The following is a 23,083-nucleotide window of genomic DNA, read 5'->3' on the forward strand; positions in this document are numbered from 1 at the left end:
GCTTCAGTGCTGGAAGAACACGGCCGAGACTTGTAACCTTTGCAATTATAATAAAAGCTCGCGGATTCTGCTCTACCCCGCGGGGCAGGGCTTGAATGAAAAATACTCATAAGTCTGATCAAACACGAGCAGGTCCGGCTCTCTTTCTCGAGCGACGTTTGATAGCACGGGTGCATAAAGAGGAGGAAGAGGAGGGCCGTGACAGATCTGCTCTGGTGCTTATTTTTCCCTAAAATAGTACTAGTGCTATATTACTTCATAAATGTCAAATCACCAGATTGCAATAAACCCCTGACCTTTTCAAATCCCATCCTAGACCAGGTTCGGTAAGCATTATTGTCTCTTTTGCACTTCTTTTTTTTCCTGTTTACCCAAGCAGCAGGGCTAGTCAAGCGCGGTGACCGGTACAGTCGCACAACATAAGGAGGATGTGTTCGTTTTGCCCCGAATCATGTCAGTGCGTCTGATTGAACTGCTGGAGAAAATAGCTGCTCCAGCGGAACTGTCTTCCTCCATTTCGAGCCTCACCACGGGCCATTTGGGTCATTTCAGCGTGTTTGCCTTGGCGCGTGGCCTGACTGTCAGACACCTGTTTCTCTCCCACTTTCTCCTTCTTTCTCTTTTTGTATTCATGACTTTTTCAGCAGGCTGTTCTGCTTAAGTGTGTTCCCTGTGAAGAATGCACTATGCCTCTCCTTCCCCTTTGTTATTTCTTCTTTCTCCTCTCTGGGCTGTAACACCAGCAGCCACCCGCAATTCACTCTGCCGGCGTAATAATAATCGAGAGTACGGTCCATTCATCTGCATCGACAAAAGGTGAAGAAAAGCGTGCTCGGAAATAGCTACAGATCCGGTGGGTCATCGCGTCGGGCTAGATCTGGATAAACACGTCGTGTGTCTTTATTTCTTAATAGGAGACGGAGATCTTGCTTTCCGCTGCTCGGAGAATGATCGCTCTGTTAGCAGGGGGTTTATTTTCTTCAAGTTCTAAGCGACTACCTGTTTTTACCGAGACCCATTTTCATTGACAGGCTAATTTTCAAGGCTTATGAATCCCTAGAAGCCTGAATTAGGGTCCATTAGGGGGTGTAGGGGGTGGGAAATCAAGGTACACCATGCTGCAGCAGCGTTTGTCTTTCGACACTATAATGAGACAGATTCGTAAAGAACACGCCATCTCAGGTGTGAGCTCTCGCCGAGACTGTAATAAGGCTGTCACATGTACAGCAGGAAAAAAAAAAAAGCTACAGTGGATTACAAGCACACAAGATTCTGTTTGCTTTCTTTGTACAGAATAAAAACATGAAAAATGGAATGTTTAGCTTATTAGTAGATGCCAGAAGAAGTAAAAATCACTAAAAAGGATAGGGCTTTTCATGTAACAGTCACCATGGAACCTTTGGCTTGTTGGTTGGTTTCCATTTGTGAACAACCTGAGAAATAAAAAAAACACATTCGGAAAGCAAACTTTATATACAACACGCTTCAAACACAATCGATATTCTTCCTCTAAAGCCGTTTTGCAACAATGTCTATTGTTAAACGCTCTATATAAATAAAACTGAAGTGAAGAACCTTGATGCAATGGCACTCTGTTCTTTCTCAAATCCCATCTCCTAGTACATTATACGCTACACATGTGACTCGAGCTATTCCTAGGCGTATTAAGCAACGTGAACGGTTTCTAGGTGATGTTTCCCAGATATGGGTTGTGAAGGGATTCTAGTTGATATTTCCCGGATATGGGTTGTGAAGGGATTCTAGGTGATGTTTCCCGGATAAGGAACGTGTACAGATTCCAGGTGATATTTCCCGGATACGAAACGTGAACGGATTCTAGGTGATACTTCCCAGATAACGAAAGTGAATGTATTATAGGTGATATTTCCCGGATAAGGAACGTGAAGGGATTCGGATTTGGAAACCTGTGGCTCAACAGAGTAAAAATCTAGTAGAGCGCAGCTTGAAATGGTTACGTAACTTTAACACTGGCACAACACACCGCGAGTCACCTTGCAGTTTAACGCCTCATAGAAAGAAGATATGAAAATGAAGACGCTAAATAAGCCTGACTCAAATAGTGTCTTTACATGTGATGAGACATCGCAGGTCGTAGTCAAATGCTAGCCAAAGACTTGGCTTTTTTATTTAGAAAGGTCAGAGGGATCAAGTCTCCTCTGCCTCGGATTCAAGTTCTCACTTATCGGTGCGTTAAAGTATGCTAGTTGATGTGTTTTAGCCTTTTTAACCCTTTTTTATCAGAAGTCCGGTGTTCAGTCAGTGTAAAGAAATGAATGAGAACTCTGTTGGCTTTCTGTGTTTTAGTCGTGTGTTTTTCCCTCTGTTGGATAACCTTACACAGAATTTTACCGGTTGAAGATCAAATTTGAGCTGCTTTTTAGATGAACAAGCACTTGGAGTATCTCAGAGAGCAGAAATGGGTTTGATATCAACATTTACTCTGAAGACAGAAACATTTGTGTGGAAAAGAATAAATGTTGTTATATTTTTGGAACTTCTATGAATATATCACACACATAAAGAAGCAGTTCAGTTGTGGCTCAATACTTTAAGCTCTGGGTTACTCATCAGAGGGTTGAGGATTCACTGCCAAGCTGCCACTGCTGGGCCCTTGAGTAAGGCCCCTCAAGGGTTCACTCTGCTTCAGGGGCACAGTAACATCATAAGTCCCAAGAACTTCACCATGCTGCAATGTATATGTCACAAATAAAGACTTCTTAAATCCAGCCAACCACAATTTTGCAAATTGCTTCACAGAGCAGAGGAGAATAAGTTGAGGAAAGTCTACTCTGCCTTCTGCATACAAAGCTCGCCACTGAAAAAGACTTTAATATTGTCATATATACATTACTTCTTCATTCAGATATCCCAACTTTGGAAGAGAGCAGGGTCAGCCATGATGCAACACCCTGGGGCAGAGAGGGTTGAGGGCCTTGCTCAAGGGCACAACAGTGTCAGCTTGGCAGTCTTCTGATCAACAACCCCAAGCCTTAACCGCTTGAGTGTCAGTGTGACTGACAGGCAAAAGAAGGTACGCCATGCTTCCCATCCATCTGAACTTGTGATCTCCTGATAATCGAGCGAACGCCACACGGAAACGCTTGAACAGTCGCCGTTGTGTAAGAGTACACTGCCATGTCTAAGCGGTGAGGCAGTGCTGTGAGGACTGGTGGCTCAGTGATTATTGATTAGACGCTTGAGAAGTCAAATCCCACCAACGAGCTGCCCCTTGACTCTTAACCCTCAGCTGGTCAGGGGTTAATGTCTCTTGGATAAATCAATAAACTGTCAGATGTTTAAGTAAATCAGGATTTCAGTCTCTGGAATGGAATGATGCTTCATCAAGCTCACCGATTTGTAAATGCCACAGCAAAAAGGGCAGAGGGATTTTTCTAGTTAAATATAACTTTAAATAAAATGCATAGAAATATAATGTAAATTAAAAAAAAATAATAATAAAATAAAAATCTAATAATTCTAAATAAAAGGCAAACAAATATAGTGTAAATTAAAATATTTTATAAAATCTAATAACTCTAAATAAAATGCTTATATATAATGTAAATTAAAAAAAATATTCAAATATAATAACCTTAAATAAATGCATATAAACATAATGTAAATAAAAAATATTTAAAAAAAAATCTAATAACTCTAAACAAAATGTTTTTATTTAATGTAAATTTAAAAAAAAATCTAATAGCCTTAAATAAATGCATATACATATGATGTAATAAAAAATCAAAAATCTAATAACTCTAAAATATGCTTATATATAATGTACATTTAAAAAATATTATAATATCTAATAGCTCAAAATAAATGCATATAAATAATTAAAATCTAATAGCTCTAAGTAAATGCATATACATTTAATGTAAATAAAAAATGTTAAATCTAATACCTCTAAATAAAATGCTTAAATATAATGTAAATAAAAAACCTATTAAAATATCTTATAGCACTGAATAAATGCATATAAATATGAGGCAAATAAATAAATCTAAAAACTCTAAATAAAATACTAATAAGTATAATGTAAATAAAAACATGCAAAAAGAAAAATCCAATGCCTCTAATTAAAATGCATAATATAATATAATGTGCATAAACTCTATTTAAAAGCATGTCATGAGTCACAACAGTGCAGGCTTTTCAAAAAGAGTCTACAGCCTTTTTTCTTCATACATTGATTCTGGTACAGTATTTTTTAAATGATTATTATATATTTATTTACTTATTTATGGTTCAGTCCCACTGAAATACTTCGACTGAGCTGAACTCGGACGTCGTTCTGCCCGGTTCATGACCCCTGTATTAAAGAGATCATGCATAACTAGATTCCTGAAAAAGACAGACAGGTTATTGCCTTGACAAAGCGTCTGGACGTTTTCTAAATCAACTCTAAAGCAGAACAAGAAGCACTGAAAATCTGCACTTATGAAGACACTCAGAGAGTCTCTGAAGCCAAAAGAGCTGGGTTAAGGAGAGAGGAAATCCACTCTAACACGATTCAGGGCTTCAACAGATAAGTCTAGCAAGGTTCATGCTAGCAACGTGGGATAAACAGCAAGCGGGGGAACTCAGAGAGAGAGAGGGAGAGATAGAGAGAGAAATAGCAACAAGAGCATAGGGAGGTACACAAAAAGTAGAAAGAGCAAGAGAGATAAAAAAAAATACAGGAAAATATGAGAGAAAGAGTCTGAGAGTTTAGCAAAGTATTTCTTGTTCTAGAAATAGGAAAGACTTCCTGCACTGCATTCCTGAAGTACTAAAGATTGCTCGACTCCGGGGAAAAGACTTTTTAAAAACAGAACTATTTTTGATCCCGGTTTCTCTTCTGAGACTTTAACTGAACTGATCTGATTAGGAAAGTCTTTCAGTTTCGGAACATCTTCCTTAGTTAAAAGCTTTGGTAATAAAGTGCATGAAAGTATTTTCTTTGGTTTCTAATAAACACTAACTTCTACAACCGGTTCTACTGAACATCCGTATCGCTAATCTCACAAAACTGTTTGCGAGCCCGATTAGCGAGTCGTTCTTGCTAGCTAGAGAACTTGCAAATGTGTCTCTCGAGTGTGGCAGCATGCTGGCAAAACAGTAAGCAGAATAATTACACACTTTGCCTGTTAAATTCATACAAATGTATTCATAAAGGTCAGGGAAGGTGTTAGTGTAGCTAGCTAAAGTTATCACACACACAAGGATGCTAAGGATGTAACTGAGCATTTTATTCAGACTGAACTGATCGTTGTATTGCCAGGGTTGCCAGGTTTTAGCATAAATCCTTCCAGATATAGCTTCATAAAAGTGACGTTTTTTTCTGTCATTATTAAAAGAATGTTTTCAGATGTTAATAAAATCAAAAACCTTCATCATTTTAAAGAAATGCTTCTGATTAGCAGCAGAACTGTGGATGCTCTGTGAACCTTCTCTAATCTTTGTGTGTCATTATGAAACCTGAACACTGAAGTAAATTATTATGCAGCTTTTAGCTGTAAGGGAGGGAGGGAGGGAGGGAGAGGGGGAATGAAGAAAGGAAGGAAAGGAAAAGAAAAGAAAATGGGGACAGAAACAAACAAAAAAGCAAAGAGAGAGAGAAAAAGAAAAAAAAGAAAAGAAAAGAAAAAGGGGACTGAAAGGAAGGAAGGGGAAGAAAGGAGGCATGGAAGGAAGGAAGGAAGGAAAGAAATGAAAAGCAAAGAAAGGAAAAGAAAATGGGGACAGAAACAAACAAAAAAGCAAAGAGAAAGAGAGAGTAAAAAGAAAAGAAAAGGAAAGGAAAGAAAAAAAAGAAAAGAAAAAGAAAGAAAGAAAGAAAGAAAGAAAGAAAGAAAGAAAGAAAGAAAGAAAGAAAGAAAGAAAGACCGACCGACCGACAGACAGAAAGAAAGAAAGAAAGAAAGAAAGAAAGAAAGAAAGACCGACAGACAGAAAGAGAGAAAGAAAGAAAAACAGACAGACAGACAGACAGACAGACAGAAAGAAAGAAAGAAAGAAAGAAAGACAGACAGACAGACAGACAGACAGACAGACAGACAGAAAGACAGACAGACAGACAGACAGACAGACAGACAGAAAGAAAGAAAGAAAGAAAGAAAGAAAGAAAGAAAGAAAGAAAGAAAGAAAGACATTAGCTGTGAGTGTCAGTGGAATGATGGCTCCTCTCTAGGTGTGAGAGTGTGTGAGTGTATTGACAGGAGAGGACACGCCCTGCAGATAATTACACTATTGACTTGGTTTGTTAACAATAACAGGCCACAATGTTGGAAATGGAATCTGTTCTTCAGCAGCATTATTCATTCACTCTCACTGAGGCTGATCCTCTGTACTCTTAAACACACTGCTTTTTGTCCTCTTAAACACTCTGTTACAGATGACCGCCTCACACTGTCCATGTTACACTTCTGAGAGGTAACAGATCATTACTTTCTTATATCTCTTTCATTTTTAATTAAAACTAATTGTGTTTTTTAACATATTTAATGGCTTTACTCAGGTCATGTTAGGTGAAGCCATTTTATTTAACCTTTTTTACACTGCACTGGTATTTGAAATGGACTTAGGGGACATTTTAATCACTGTAAAGAAATGAATGATGTTCTGGCTGTGAGTCTGATCTAAAAACGAGTCAGGACTCATCAGTGTGTTTTAGACGTGTGTTTTTCCCTCTGTTGGATAACCGTACACAGAATTTTACCGGTTGAAGATCAAATTTGAGCTGCTCTCTAGATGAACAACCACTTGGAGCGTCTCAGAGAGTAGAAATGGGTTTGATATCAACATTTACTTTGAAGATAGAAACATTTGTGTGGAAAACAAATTACATTTTTGGGTTTTTTTGGAACTTTTCTATGAATATATCGCCCCTAGCAGGCTAGATAAAAACAGAAATACATATAAAACACTACAAATTATTAAAGTCCTCTGTGTCTACTTACATATGAGCTTCATATTAACCACCACTGTGGAGTGAGACATGATAAAGACATTTGATGCTGAACATGGACACAACAACAGTAGCAAACTCTATTTCTTTGGACTCTGGGAAAAAGATTTAATGCCACTGAGCTTCTGGGATAAAGATATCGCAGTGAGAGCGACAGGTACACACTTTACAACACTATACAGAGGACAAAGACACACAAGGGTTTAAATATACAAACTAATTCAAGGGCAAACTGAAAGCATGTGTGTAATCTCAGACACAACCAGTGACAGGAAGTGGGTGGAGACGAGACATGAGTCAAACCGAGACACGAGTCAAACCAAAACACAGGTTGTAATATACACAAAGCCCCTTTATCGTAGAGAATGGAAATGAATAGCTTTATCATCATGAAATCATATGTGTTTATTTTTCACTAGTTATAGCTCCATTTGTTGTTCCTGGGAATGGCAAGGTGGCAGATTTTCAGAGTTTAACCTCTAAAGTCATCTTAAGCCCTATTCGGATTGGATTAGTCAGTAGGGATCAGTGGGAAGTCTGATAAATTTTGCCTGCCCGCTGATAAAAAACCTTGCATTTGGACAGCAGTTCGTTTCTAGCACGTTCCGGATGTTTCCAGAAGAGTCACTGGAGTGAACCGAAGAGTATGAGGCGAACCAAAGTTTCAGCAAAAATGTGACCATACAGAAGCATCCAGTTTTGTTTCCTGACTCAGAAAGAGTTTAATACATGGAGGAGGGGGATGTTTTTTTCAACACGAGGCGACATTTGCGTAGAAACTCCCAGCCGTGTGTATCCGAGACGAAATGACCGGACGAGTGCTGAGTTTGCTGAAAAGCAGTAGGTAATTCCACCTGTAATTTTCTCAGAGGAGGACGGAGAAGAACACGGACATGTCCGATCTGGACGGAAATAAAGTCACAGAGGAGCACCACCAAAACAGGAAATTACCCCAGGACCCTGTGTAAGTGTAATCCCATCAGGATAGGGTGTTGTGTGTGTTTAGAGTCGGGCGGCTTTCTCCTGAGGAGACAGTTTATGACCCACGTATTCAATTCGGCCACAGACTCGATCAGGATTCTGACTTTTTTCATTAAAACTGATACATTTAAGAAGTGTGAAGAAATGTGAGGATTTGTTCGCTGGTCAATTTGTTTTTGCCCAGGCAATTACACGGAAAACAGAAACCAATCCTCTTACAAGAAGACAAATGCTACGTTCATTAGCTAGCTCACAAGGTAAGAGGAAGCTCCAGTCTGCTGCCCAGGTCTTGTGTTTCAGTTCCCTGACCGAGCGGAGAACTGGAAGGCCCTTAACCCCTAATTGCTCAGTTGTATGCCAAATATCAGAAATGTAAATGTAATGAGACATGGTGAGCTAATAAAGTGCATTAATACAGATTAAATGATGGAAGAGTCCTGGCACATGTGTCAAATGTGTCATGTCAGGAAGTGGAAGCTTAGTGGTAGCAACTAATCAGAAGGTTGTGAATCCCAGGTCCACCAAGATGCCACTGCTGGGTCTTCGAGCAACCCTCAATTGCTCAGTTGTATAAAATATAAGTTGCTCTGGATAAGAGTGTGGGCAAATGCCAGAAATGTAAATGGAAAATGGAAAATGTGAACTTGATACAGAGCCAGAAAGTAATACACTAACACACTATCCAGGATTCACAGCAGATCTGTAGCAGAGCAGTGGTAGCTCAACTGGTTAAGGCTCAAGGGGTTCAAGCCCCAGCACTGCCAAGCTGCCACTGTTGGGCCCTTGATCAAGGCCCACAACACCCCCTGCTCCAGGGGTGCTGCATCATGACTCACCCTGCACTCTGACCCCAACCCCCTAAGGATGGGATATGCGAAGAAAGAATTTCACTGTGTGGCTACTTAACTTAATATGAAAGTACTTCAAATTAAAATATGCCCTGGTTTCTACCGACTCTGGCTTGACTGCGGTCTGAATCGGGGTTAAAATCAACACCTTGATGTAGGAATGGTGATGTCTCAAAATGTTTATTGGAGTAACTGATCAGAATGTCGGTGGTTCAAGCCCCAGCACCACCCTTGAGTATTAAGCCCTTCTCTGCTTAATTCAGGGTTGGTTTATCATGAATGACCCTGTGCTCTGATCCCAACTTCTTGGCATATGCGAAGAAAATAATTTCACTGTGCTGCGACAAAATAAAGGTTTCTTTTACAATGAATCAATCTTTCCATATTAATATTAATAACGTTGCCATGACGTACATTTATGACACTAAAAGTCACAACACAATGTACTGATGATGGCAGTGGCTTGATTTGTTGCGATTATAATATAAAGAGATACACCTGATATCGTGGCTTTAGTGCATCATTTCATCCTGCTGTCTAACTGGAGTAAGAGTAAGTGGCAAAAATACCTTGTGGGTAGAGACCAAACTGGGAAGGAAATGTAAAAAAAAAAAACAGCAACAAAGATAGTGGTGGTTACTGGAACGTGAGCCATGTGTCAGCTTTTAACGTCAGCTCAACGTGTTAAGCTCAATTTTATCCTGAATAATTTAATATACAGACGAATGACGAGAGCTGGCTAATAGCACGTGTCTTTTATAATAGGATTAACATGACCTAGGGTTAAGTGCATGCAGATAATAAGCTAATTATATACATTTTCTATAGAAGGGGTTAATGCGCCATTCGTTCTTCTCGTCTTGTGTAGGAACAAATTAGGCGGAAATGTAACCATTTTCGCTTCATCTAATTCACGGTCTATATGAGCAACCGAACGGTTCAACTGACTGATTTCATCGCTTACATAAACACGAAAAACCTAAGGAACTTAGCGAGGTCATATGCACTCTCTGAGCCTCGGAAGGTGTAGGGTCCAAACGCTGCATGAACTCCAGGATTCACATCTGCTGTTCAGAATCCGTGTCTCAGCTGGAAGAGCTGATGAAATGTGAACGACGTAATGGATTCCTTGCACTGCTGAGGCAACATAATGGGTTATTCTGCACAAAAACCTTATTTACATATACTATACCAATACTATATAGCTAGTGTTTCGAGCTGGTCCTCAGGGATCTCCAGCCAATCTCCATTTTAATCTCCGTTTTGATTCCAGCTCTCAGTGCACCTGGCCAGGTAATCAAGGCCTGCACACCGTTCATTACCTTATTCAGTCGGGAGCTGGAACGGAGGGAAAGTGTGGGCTGGAATTGAAAGGTCCATGTGCTGTGCCGTTAATGGAAAAACATGTCGATTTATCTTTTGACAGCACGAGTACTGGAGGTTTTAATGTGCAAGCTTGAATCGACCAAAGAACACACTGTCAGTATTCTTCCTTCTGCCCGGAGGGAGAATAATTAATTGCTTCAGAGAATAAATAACAAGTCATAACAATTCCTGTTAATGAAAATTAGCATGTGTGCCATTCACTTACCCCACCTTATCTCTTTTCTCTTTAATTATATCTAGACATTCCAGGAATGATCGGGTCGTGTTGTGCGGAAAGACCAAAACGAATAATTCCAACAAATGTTATTTTTCCACCAATCGCTTTTCCCCACACATCCCTCTGTGCCCTTGAGCCTGCATGGCCTCCGATCTCTCTAAATGAGAAAATGATCTATTATTAAAAAAAACTACAAAGCAGTTGAGTCTTCATTGATTCAGACCACAGCAAGTGGGAAAATATTGTAAAAAAAACCCTACACAGTGTCTGACCTCTATATGTTTATATATATATATATATATATATATATATATATATATATATATAAACCTTGAATGTTTAGTTGTTGGAATATTTAAAAACATGTAAAGCAATTAATCAGACCTTGGGAGGTGTCTCCAGAGAGGTGTAGAGTGCAGTCTATAGATTCAGAGCAGAAGAGAAGAGAAGAGAAGAGAAGAGAAGAGAAGAGAAGAGAAGAGAAGAGAAGAGAAAGAAAAGAATAAAGAGAAGAGAAGCAAAGAGAGGAGAAGAGAAGAGAAAAAAGAGAAGAGAAAAAAGAGAAGAGAAAAAAGTCAAGAGAAGAGAAGAGAAGAGAAGAGAAGAGAAGAGAAGAGAAGAGAAGAGAAGAGAAGAGAAGAGAAAGAAAAGATTAAAGAGAAGAGAAGCAAAGAGAAGACAAGACGAGAAAAAAGAGAAGAGAAGAGAAGAGAAGAGAAGAGAAGAGAAGAGAAGAGAAGAGAAGAGAAGAGAAAAAAGTCAAGAGAAGAGAAGAGAAAGAAAAGAATAAAGAGAAGAGAAGCAAAGAGAAGAGAAGATAAGACGAGGAAAAAGAAGAGAAGAGAAGCAAAGAGAAGAGAAGAGAAAAAAGAGAAGAGAAAAAAGTCAAGAGAAGAGCTAGAGAAAGAAAAGAATAAAGAGAAGAGAAGCAAAGAGAAGAGAAGACAAGATGAGAAAAAAAGAGATGAGAAGAGAAAAAAAGCGAAGAAAAGAGAAGAGAAAAAGAGAAGAGAACAAAGTCAAGAGAAGAGAAGAGAAGCAAAGAGAAGACAAGACAAGAGAAAAAAGAAAAGAGAAGAGAAAAAAGAGAAGAGAAGAGAAGAGAAGAGAAGAGAAGAGAAGAGAAGAGAAGAGAAGAGAAGAGAAGAGAAGAGAAGAGAAGAATGGAACAGAACAGAAGGTGGTGCCATTTATTAAATTACCCATATGCCCCTGCACAGAGCACAAACACTACACCACTGGGTGCAATCAAAGCCTCAGTCCACAAGTCAAGGTTAACTTGTACGTGAAGAGAAAAATCACAAACACCAGCTGCCCGACATCAACACTGAACACAGGCAGAAAAACCCAGCACAGCTCTTTTCCTGCTCAGGGCTCGGTGTTTGCTCAGCGCATAATCTCACATTCCTCATGCTGTTCTCTGCCTGCTCATGTCTAGAACTCATTCATATTCCACTGCATGCTGTGTAACACACACACACACACACACACCTCTCTGAAGCGTCGGCCAAATGTCCTTATCTACAAGCGGGAAATGATCTTTAATTGCGAGCCATATTCTAATCCATTCACATAATAGCGGCGTGTAGGAGGGAATAAAAGAGTAACATTAATGCATAATTTCATTTTCCTAGCGAGTTAAAGAGTCCGAGCGTGAACATGCTCCATCGACGTCCCTCATGCTTAACTCTGAGAGCCAACAGCCGACATTTTTAAATGAAATCCTATCCAGGTTTGTCGTATTTACATGACAGTCATGTCGAACAGATACGTTCAAAAGCCCGCTTTTCTTCTCCTTTTCTTTTCACCTCCTCTTCTTGTCCGTTTACTATTTTTTTTCTTCCTCTCGGCTTCGGTTCGACGATCCGCTGTGTTTAGCGCAGCCTTAGATATTCAGAAGTAAGTGTGTGACAGCAGATGTTGTGGAGCCATAACATGCCCTAAAGGGAGGAACAGGGAGTGCTTGGGCTGCCGGAGAAGCACTTCACTTCCACACACGGACTTTATGAGCATTCAAGGACCTTCTCACCTCCCTAACCATATGGCCCCCACTGATGCAGAAGCCCTGCTGCATCCGGCACGGCCCGCAAGCCCGGGGCTGCCAACACGGCTCGCTGTTCCTCTGTCAGGGATAATAGGAAATTAAAGTACGGCCGTGAAATGTGACTGGATATGGAGTGTGGGATGGTGGACGATTGTTAGCCAAGATTGGGATTTACCGGGTGCTTTTTTATGCGTAAGCAACATTTATTCAGTCAGAAACAAACCCATAACACCGGTTCTGATAGTACAGTTCACTTCGATTAGGCTTTTTACACTGCGATTAACCCTGGGTTACTGTCGTTTTAAACACCGTTTTCAACCCCGGGTAAAGAAACATTTCACACCTGTAATTTGTTAGCACCGATGTTTACCCGGTGTTAGGAAACCCTGCTCCGGAGCAGGGTTAGAACCGTATTTGCGGTGCTAAGTTTGTTCCGTGTGAATCAGAGCGGTGTTTGCTTGTTGCCGCTGGACGCTTGGCAACAGACAGCCAATCAGAAATGTCACGCCAGTAACAGGAAATGCGCGTCATGTTGCCTGCTCCTCGTCCAATCAGTGACAGCAACACTTTAAATGAGCAAATAAGAACATTAACCCAGGGCTGAGGAATGTACAGTGTGAAACGTCTGTTAACGAATACCCGGGATTAACCCCAGGTACAGTATGAGCAGGGTGAAACGTGATTACAGGATAACCCAGGATTTTGTTTATCCGGGGTTTAGGATGACTTCAAGTATGAAAAGCCCTTATGAGGACCTGATTCAATCGTATTCCTGAAGTGATTCATTCACTCATCTGTAATAATGATAACTCGATCCAAAGGGAATACACCCTAGGTCAGATGCCAGGCCACTGCACTATACTCATATGCACTCATTCCATGGTTTTGGGAGCTGGAAGGAACCCAGAAAATCCCCAAAATTCCAACACGGATGCTTCATGCTAGCCCACTATGAATTAAAATCAAAGTTGGATTTTTTGCTGGATCTTTATTACAGTTGAGTCCCGGAGAACGAGCGTCTACACCTGTGCAGTGCAATGAAATGTGATCTGTCTGATGATTTTATGCTGTGCATTGTTTTATCCCATTATGTTCTGTAAGTGAGTAACACATTTTTGCTCTGAAGTTTGTGAATTTGCCGAAATGATCCGAAAATCCCAGTTTTCACTCTAAAAACATTGGACAAATCCTGCCTTCGATGCTCCTTCTCTTCTCCCGCCTATACAAAGGTGTATTTCTGACCAAAGAACCAGACAGTACCCTTTAAGTCCCTGTGCTCTTTAACTTCTTCTCACTGTGAACGTATTCATTTCACTCTAATTTGGATTAATAGTCAGAAAAACTTTTTGTTCACACAGACCTTAGGAAACAAATGCAATGCTTAGCAGTTCTGCTACAGTGTCTCATTCCTTCACATCTCATTTTATCTTTCTATTTGCATCTCTGGCCCCTAAAACTCATCCACCCCAGAGAGGAGTAGTCGGTGTGGAAAGTGAGTGCAGCTCGAGTACAAGCTCTGCTAGCTGCTCTATTTTACAGCGGCTGCACTGGGAGAGGAGCGAGGACAAGGTCGCCGCTCGCTTAAGGGAGATGGAGATTTTCTGTAACGAGATGTAGGCACAGGTAGCTGATGCTCATGTTTCATCTCTGGCTGTTACTTTCTGTTGTATTCGTATCAGAGCTAGTGTATATGTCAAAGTCTGAAATGCGTGAAGGGCCGTAAGGTTACATAACATTCCAGACTATAACTGATTTGTGGGGATGTAGTAGCTTAGTAGTTAAGGTGTTGGATTACTGATTGGAAAGTTGTGAGTTCCCAGGTCCACCAAGATGCCACTGCTGGGCCCCTTAATACTCAGTTGCTTAGATAATGAGATATGTGAAATTGAGATGAGATAAAATGTCATAAAACATCGCTCTGGATAAAGGGTGTCTGCTAAAATGCCATAATTTTAAGTAAAAACTGGGAATAACTGGACAACTGGATAGATCCAGATTAGAAAAAAAGAATGGATTATGTTCAGCTGTAGAGTTTCAGATCAGAAGTTGCTGAAATACTGAAAAAAAAAAACCTGGTTGGAACCAACAAACGTCAATGGCAAAGTCACTGAGACTTTATGGAATTATCCTTTACACTGCTGCACTTCAAATATTGATTCTTGAACACAGAAATATCCAAAAAAGGAACAGTCGAGGGTTCAAAAAAAGAAAAGTTCCAGGAAACAAGAAAATCCACAAATATGCACTATAAAAGTCCACACAAGGCAAGTTACGAACAACTAACACAAAACAGGTGAACACTGTCAAATAACAAGCCAACGACAGGACAGGGCGGGAAGGCGGAGACATGACGAGAAAAAGAAAAACCCATCACGTGACTGGATAATGACCAGGTGTACAAAGTGACCAGAGAGTGTATATTAAGCCAAAGCTACTACACTTTCATAACAACGCTGGACAGTTATGACATGATTGTCACTCTAGCGCTCAACAACGATTGGAACGACAGTCATACAGGTAGTGAATAAATAACCACCACATGACTGAGGTAGTTAACCCTGTGAGCCCTGACTGACCGGAGACATCGATTGACATTCATTACTGAGTCATTCCACCAATTAAGCCTTAACAAGACGCTAAGCCTGCGTATGCCTCCATTTAAGCCAATAATGAATTAACTGAGACTGGGCACATGACAAGATGTTGTTATCGGTTCAGTTTAGGGTGATCCTGGTCTAATTAGATCTGATTATCTCAGTATTATAAACCTGTCTCTCCTGCAGCCAATCATCATGCAGGATGAACAGAGAAGGAACACAACACTGACCAATCAATATCTATGTTCTATTTTCAACTCCAACAGAACAAAACTGACTAGCTGGAGATGTTCTAAATACATCTAAAGAGCAGGTTGATTAGTCATGACCTATTTTATATATTAGGGCAAATCCAACGGAAATCGGAAATCTAGTCCACGGTGTGGCTCAACACACAGAAAAGCAGCGAAAGGAAAGGTTTGAGGGTCAAAACCTGGAAAATCCTGGAAACAGGAAATGAGGAACTCGGACAAAACAAAGTGTGTACAGTTGAGTAATTATCAACTAACACAAAACAGATGGAGACAGTCAGATAACAAGCCAATGACAGGACAGCGTGGAGACATGACAAGAACAAACAAACAAACCTGATGCTTGTTGCTATGGCAACTGGAACAGGTCCACTAGATTTGCAATTATTTACACGATTTATTAAAAAATTAATAGGTTTTGAGATCAGGTAACATCGACATAAATATGTACTATTAGCTAACGGTGGAATTTGTTCAATAGCCACTGAAATTGATCTCAAGGAACATTTTCAATTTGAACCATTTACACAATACTTAAATTAGAAACAATACTCAAATTCCTATTTCAGATAGAACACATTAAATCGTTTCTTATTTTCCAATAATATTCACGTAGCAATAAAGTCCACATCTGTTTGGCTAGCTGGAATGTCAAAACATTGAACAATCCCAGATATAACCTTATAACTGAAAGGTCTGTCATACAGAACCACAAGTGTATTTTTAATGTCCTCTCATGTATATTACTGACCTTGGTTCTGGCAAATGATATGCTGTTAGAAGGGAATATAATACATTACTCTTATGGTAACAGTGTGTGTTGAACTTACAACAGCACTGGACACAAAATAATGGGTCAAAAGGACAGTGTCATGATTCCTGACTGAAAAAAAAAAGGGAAGGACAAAGTGCAGCAGTAAAAGGGACACGGGTGCCACGGGTTTTTAGAGATAATTGGTGATTAAAACGGCAAACTGCAAAAGAGCTGTTATTTTTCTCAGCAGTGTATCACTCATACTCACCTATTTACGGCTTCCTAATCAGCAGCACAATTATACTGAATCTCTCTCTCTCTCAGACACACACACACACACACACAGAGTAATAACCTCATTGTTAACAGAATCTGAAATGCAACTCAACAGCAATAAACCAAATATCAGCCGGTGCTTTAGTATCAAACCACTCAAAAACAACAAAATCTCACATTTATACTAAAAGAGATAAACAGCATCTGTCACTAAATGGGATCTAATGTGAATGTGCCGCTTTGGGGAATTGTGGGACATACTGTAATGTTCTACTTCATTTGTTCATCCTCAGTAACCGCTTAATAAACTCCGGCCAAAATGTAAGCGTCGAATGAAAAGCGTGCACGGACTCTAGGGAAAATTTAGCATAGCTAAATCCCATCACGGACACTACGCCCATCGAACCGGGGATCCTGGAGCTGTGACGCTGTGCACCTAAATTCTGGTTTATGTGCAAAGTCAAGTGGAGGTGAAGCTGGTTAAAAATTTCTTCTCTGATTGTTTTGCATTGTCACAAGATGTTGTGAAGCATCAGGGAGCATCACTGCTCTGGACATGTTTTCTGATGTCTTGATTGACCTGCTGAGATTTTTTTTTATTTTTTGAGTTTTGGAGACTTGCCAGGACACGGTAGTCTAGAGAAGCTTGACATCCGGTGCCAGATCCTGGTCCTTTGAGACTTTTTTGGATTAAAAATGATACAGAAAGGGAAAGAGATTCACAACACTTACATTTCTGTCATTTGGCAAACACCCTTATCCAGAGTGACTTACATTATATACAACTGAGCAATTGAGGGTTAAGGGCCTTGCTCAGGGGTCCAGCAGTGGCAGCTTAGTGGACCTGGGATTCAGACTCACAACCTTCCATGCATTAGTCCAACACCTTATCCACTAAGCTACCACATTCCCATGTGACATATGTGTGTGTGTATGTGTGTGCGTGTGTGTGTGTGATGTCTTCCAGACTCCTAAGCACTTAATATCAAAAAATTTAAATCATCATCAAAAAATAAAATTCTTTGCTCTTTATTATCTGCCACAAAAAAAAAAAATCGCCAAATTCATGTGCACAGATAACACAAAACGTATGACACCACTCGGGAGTCTGTCTCACCAGCCTGTAAGAATATACTAGGCTACCTTTGGGTCTCTCCTCGTACAAATCCAATTAAATGACCTCACGAGGAAAAAACAAAACAAAAAAACAAGTCAATTCTTACTACAGAACCTGAATATATTAAAACGTCTATCACATCTGCTTAAGAAATAACAAACCTGGTTCTCAGCAGAAAACACACCAGACCCCAGAGGAGAAAAGGAATTAACAGCTTTTGCAACTTTTCTGTCAAATAACACACAGACACACACACACACACACACAGACACACACCAGAATACAACCTAGAAGACATCGACACCTTTATTAACAACACTGATATAGCGATGCGACTGTAATGATTAATACATAATAATAAATCCCCAGGACCTGGCACTTCCCCTTCTCAATTCCACCTGCGTCTTTCTTCCTAGGAACCGGTCATAAATAGATTACCAACAAAAATAAATAAATAAAATGAAAGAAAAGTCTCAGAACAGATAAAAATACTGCCGTGAGTTTACGTATTCACATCGAACCCAAAAGCTATCCTCCAGCTCCTGCTTCATATCACTCATTACCACTGACACAAAAATTATTAGGGGTGCCGGCTGCCAGGATGAAAAGTCGTCCGATCCATAACTCATCCTGATCTGAAAGGGCTTCATTAAAAGCACGCAGTCATCCAGGGGCACGTACAGTCTATTTAACCGAACGCATTGCTCATCTCTGTGAAAGTCAGACGTCTGAGAACGTTTTTTGTGTGTGTTTATTAAACGGATTAGGTGTCTATAGTTCACATGTTGTCTCAATCACTAAAGACAGGGTAATATCACTAACTCAACCCCTCCTGTGCTGCTGAATTCTTGCTCGGAAAGTGTTGATTAACGGCGAGTTTTTATTAACCTTTTTCTTACCAGTACAGTGGAGCTCAATGGACTTATGGGACATTTTTAATCAGTATAAAGAAATGAACGATGTTCTGGCTCTGAGTCTGGTAATATAAAATGAGTCAGGACTCATTTAGTGTGTTTTTCCCTCTGTTGGAGAACCTTACACAGAATCTTACTGGTTGAAGATCAAATTTGAGCTGCTTTTTAGACGAAAAAGCGCTTGGAGCATCTCAGAGAGCAGAAATGGGTTTGATATCGACATTTACTTTGAAGATAGAAACATTTGTGTGGAAAATAAATAACCGTTTTTTTCCTTTCAGGGAACTTTGCTATGAATATACTGCTCTAATGGGCTCGATAAAAGTACAGAAATACTTCTGAAACACTACAAATTCTTAATTCCTGAGTGTCTACTTACATATGAGCTTCATATTAATCACCACTGTGGAGTGAGACATGATGAAGACACTCGATCCTGACAGGGACACAACAAAAACAGGAGCAAACTCCATTTCTGGGAAAAAGATTTAAAACCACTGAACTCCTGGAAGAAAGATATCATTAGCCGTACATTAATAATTTCACTTTCCTGGTGGTGAAGGTAATGAATTTATAGTTTGTTCCATTCCTGTGCTATAATATCACCATAAATGGGTTTTTTTTGAGTGTCTACTTTCATATGAGCTTCATATGTGGAGTCAGACATGACAAAGACATTCAATGCTTAACACGGACACAATAAAACAGGATTTTATTGAGTTAATGTTAACTGAATTTATATTAATGTGCTTCTTTTTTGTTCTAATCCATGAACAGCTCCCACACAGAGACTTTTACAGTGAAAGATGGATGTAATCACTGATACGGTCATGCTTTCTTGAAGATGTTTCTGGAAAGAGTTTAATGTCAGTGCTTTGTAGCAGTCTTCAGTATGGAGATCTTTCAAGAGTACGTAAGAGATTCAGCTGTTTATAGATGCTACCATAGGTAGAGATAACAGGAAGTTGTGTCACAATAAAAAAAAAAAAAAAAGTATGATGTTTGTTGGTGATGCCAAATTGCTGGGGTTGAAGAGGAAACGCTGTTCTAGGAAAATAATCAGCTTCGACGCCGCATCACACCATGCCACGGTTGATTATTATACTGTAACAGCATCTCCTGTCATGTTTTATTCCGTACGTGTCACATTGCGTGGAGATACCAGGCAGGGATGCGCACTCTCCTACTTCCTACTTGGCATTTGAATCAAACCCTTACCCACAGCTTTATGTCAAAACACAAACATCAACCGCATTCGTATACAACAAGCACAAAGCAGAACGTCTCTGTGTTTATATGCTTATAATCTATTTCTCACCCAACAACATCCTTCCTTCTCCAAAACCACCAATTACTTCATTAACCGGAGCTGATTCGCCATCACCGCGCAAACACACTGGTATCATCACATGCTTGGGTAATAACATGTCTTTCCAACTGTCAGGATTGTTTAGACTTTACTTAAACCTTCTGATAAAAACAATAGCTAATGAGCTCCCAGCTCGTCTAACATCTCCATATCTCTCTTTGGCTATAATTAAAATGACAACACATCCAGAAACCAAACTAATCCTCACCACCAGCCCCAACCAGCCACCAGTTCCCGCCCACTCCCGAGCCTGCTCTCGTCTATCACACGAAAGCTAGCGGCTGGGCGAAGTAAAGGCTGACTCTAGGTTCACACATACGGCGAATTTACCCCTGCAAGCCGCCAGTCGCTGGACTATGAAGTCAACAGGAGGCATTCCTACGGTTATCAGTGGGTGACGCATTTGAGCTAGCATTCAAAATCTATTTTCTTGTTGCTAATATGAAACAGAAGGAGATGTGGTGTTTGGTGTGTGTAAAATCCACCATCATATCGTGTGTGTGTGTGTGTCTCTTTGCTAGTGATCACATGACCTCTTCTGTCTTTGGTAGTTAATGCAGTTTGCAAGTTGCTGCATAGTTGGATAAAGTTAAACTTTGTTATGTCGCTGGACACACCCACAGGACATGTGGCTACCTTATAAGAATGAGCTTTCTGCCCTCTTCCGCATATATGAGCTCACAGACTCCAACGATGTCGCAAATGCCCTTGCTTTGGGACTATTGTTCAACCGAGAAACATTCATACAAACCATTTCTATAAACAATGAATTTTAATACATAATATTTCATCTCTCCAGCTCTCATAGACATATATCTAACAATATATCTCACATCTCACTGACTGGTCACATTCCACCTACCCTTGACTCACCTTACCTTCACTCCCTCCTGCACACCGCCTGTATTTTAACCCCACACCAAAGGTGTGTTCGGAGCCCATCAGCACGTGAGGACCTTCTAAGCCTCTTAAGCCAAAACCCCCTGCAATAGGCAAGCCGATGTTCCTCGAGAATTGCTCAGGCCACTTAACACCATCGGCAGGGACTCTGGGTGGCCCTGCTGTGCACACTGACCACAAAAAGACTCACATCTCGCACACACACACACAAACTCTGCTAAACACAGTAGGCTGAAGTTGCTCTATAAGCTGCCTATTTTATATTAATCTGTTGTAAATTGCTTTTATTGTTTTTTTTTCTGATTGGCTGTGCCATATTCGAAATGCATTACAACAACTGAATTGTGTATGTTGCTTAATCCCCGGATCCTGCTTTCTCGTTCACGATATTGTATCTGTGCTTTAAGAAAAATGGCTAATAATGCGTGGGAACGTCGACAGCATTTCCCGCATTTCCGCTCGGAAAAGTCTGCAAACAGAAGCTAATTATTTTTGTGCTGTGAGCCACCAGGACTCAGGTTGTGCTTGTTCTTCGTACCGAACCCCCTCGATTTCCAACACAAACAGGTGGAAGATAAAGCAGATTCAGGGATCTGCTGCGCATGACAGTGGGAGACTTTTCTCTAGGATTCTCACTGGCTGGTTCTGAGTGCTGGTTCTTGCTAGCTGGTATTCACGCTGCGTGATTCATCGCCGAGAAAATTACACAAGCTTACAGGATATAATGTATAAGTAAGAGTATAAGCCATTGTTTTGTTCATGAAATGTTTGCAACCGAAGCTTACTGTTTTGTAAGAGAGTACAGTGGGTGCTAAACAAATCCTGTGAACAACACACACACACACATATATATATATATATATATATATATGTGTGTGTGTGTGTCTGTCTATATATATAGAGAGAGATAGACACATATGTGTAGAAAAAGACACACAGACAGACAGACAGACACACACACACAGAAAAACGCACACACTTAGAAACACAAAGACACATACTCACACAAACACAGAGAAAAGAAACACACACACATAGACAGACATATTTACACACAAATACACATAGACAGACACACACACATAGAAAAACACACACACACACATAGAAACACAAAGACACATAGTCTCACACACACACACACACACACATACACATAGACAGAGAGACACACACATAGAAAAAAACACACACAGAAAACACTTACACACATAGAAACATAGACACACACACAAATTGAAACACACACACACAGAAATACAGACACACACAAACACAAATAGAAACATACACAATCACATGAAAAAACATACACACATTGAAACAGTCACAAAGACACACAAATAGTCGCACACACAAAGAGAAAAACAAACACCCACACACACACACACACAAATAAAATCACTGTACCTATGACTTTGAGTGACTTATTGCTTTAGTCCAAGCCACAGTTAACATTTTTACACATTCATTCATTTATCTTCACTAACTGCTTAATCCCAGTTGTGGAGTCTATCCTGGGAACACTGGGAACGAGTCAGAGCTACAGTCTGAAAAAGAACACCAGTCCATCACACAGCACTCACACACAACTTCATCATAGAGGCCACTGGGATGTTTCTGGTAGGCAGAAGAACACCAGAGATCCCAAAGAAACCCGGTGTCATCATGACCAGAACGAGGGAAACCCCACTCGAGCAGCGCGTTACCTTGACAACCGCATCTTCAATTAAAGAAATCTTTATTATCACAATGCAATGCTCAGTTGTCGCCGGGTTCACACTGCACGAGTCACGAAGTCGTCGGATCTCCGTTGTTTTCAGGACTATCTGGGGGAGCATTCGGTCGCTGCTGTGTTCATACTGCACGATGGACCGGCGACAGGCGCTTTCACACTGCATGACTACACAATAGGAAGAATCGCCCACAACTCTGTCTGGTCCGCAAACTGCGTCTCACAACCGAACGCACGCGAGAAATAACACAAGATCACACGTGAGATCAGAGTTTTCGCGCGAGACTGGAAATGGAACCACGCTAAAAGTCCGCGATCCAAATGGTCATTGTGGAGAACAAGGATTCTGCATAATTAAACAAATGAATAAATTTGCAGTGTGCTGCTGTTGATGCGGCTGGTCAAGCAAATGTTTCTGCTTTATTTCTGTTTGACGCTATTGTAAAGCTTATTTATTCTGATATAACTATATTTAAGACATTTTCTTCTGTTAAAAACCTATAACTATAATATTGTACTCCAACTGAAGCCATGCTTGCTGATATTGTGATCTATAACTCGTCCCCGAACTGCCCACTGCCCTGTATCTCTCTCTCTCTCATTGTCTGTAGGTCATCGACGAGGTATGTTTCAGTCAGAGGTCTTTTCACACTGCAGGATTTGGTCAGATTGCGTCTTTGGTCATTCACACTGCGCGATCGTCACTCGCCTACACCAACTCCGA

General features: G+C 40.3%; 1 protein-coding gene across 5 annotated transcripts in view; it reads right to left on the bottom strand.

The window, feature by feature from the left end:
• Window positions 1-23,083, bottom strand: part of tenm2b (teneurin transmembrane protein 2b) — a 312,231-nt gene that overhangs the window by 234,489 nt on the left and 54,659 nt on the right. The window lies entirely within an intron of this gene.

Source organism: Hemibagrus wyckioides, linkage group LG18 (assembly GCF_019097595.1).
Source record: "Hemibagrus wyckioides isolate EC202008001 linkage group LG18, SWU_Hwy_1.0, whole genome shotgun sequence".
NCBI lineage: Eukaryota > Metazoa > Chordata > Actinopteri > Siluriformes > Bagridae > Hemibagrus > Hemibagrus wyckioides.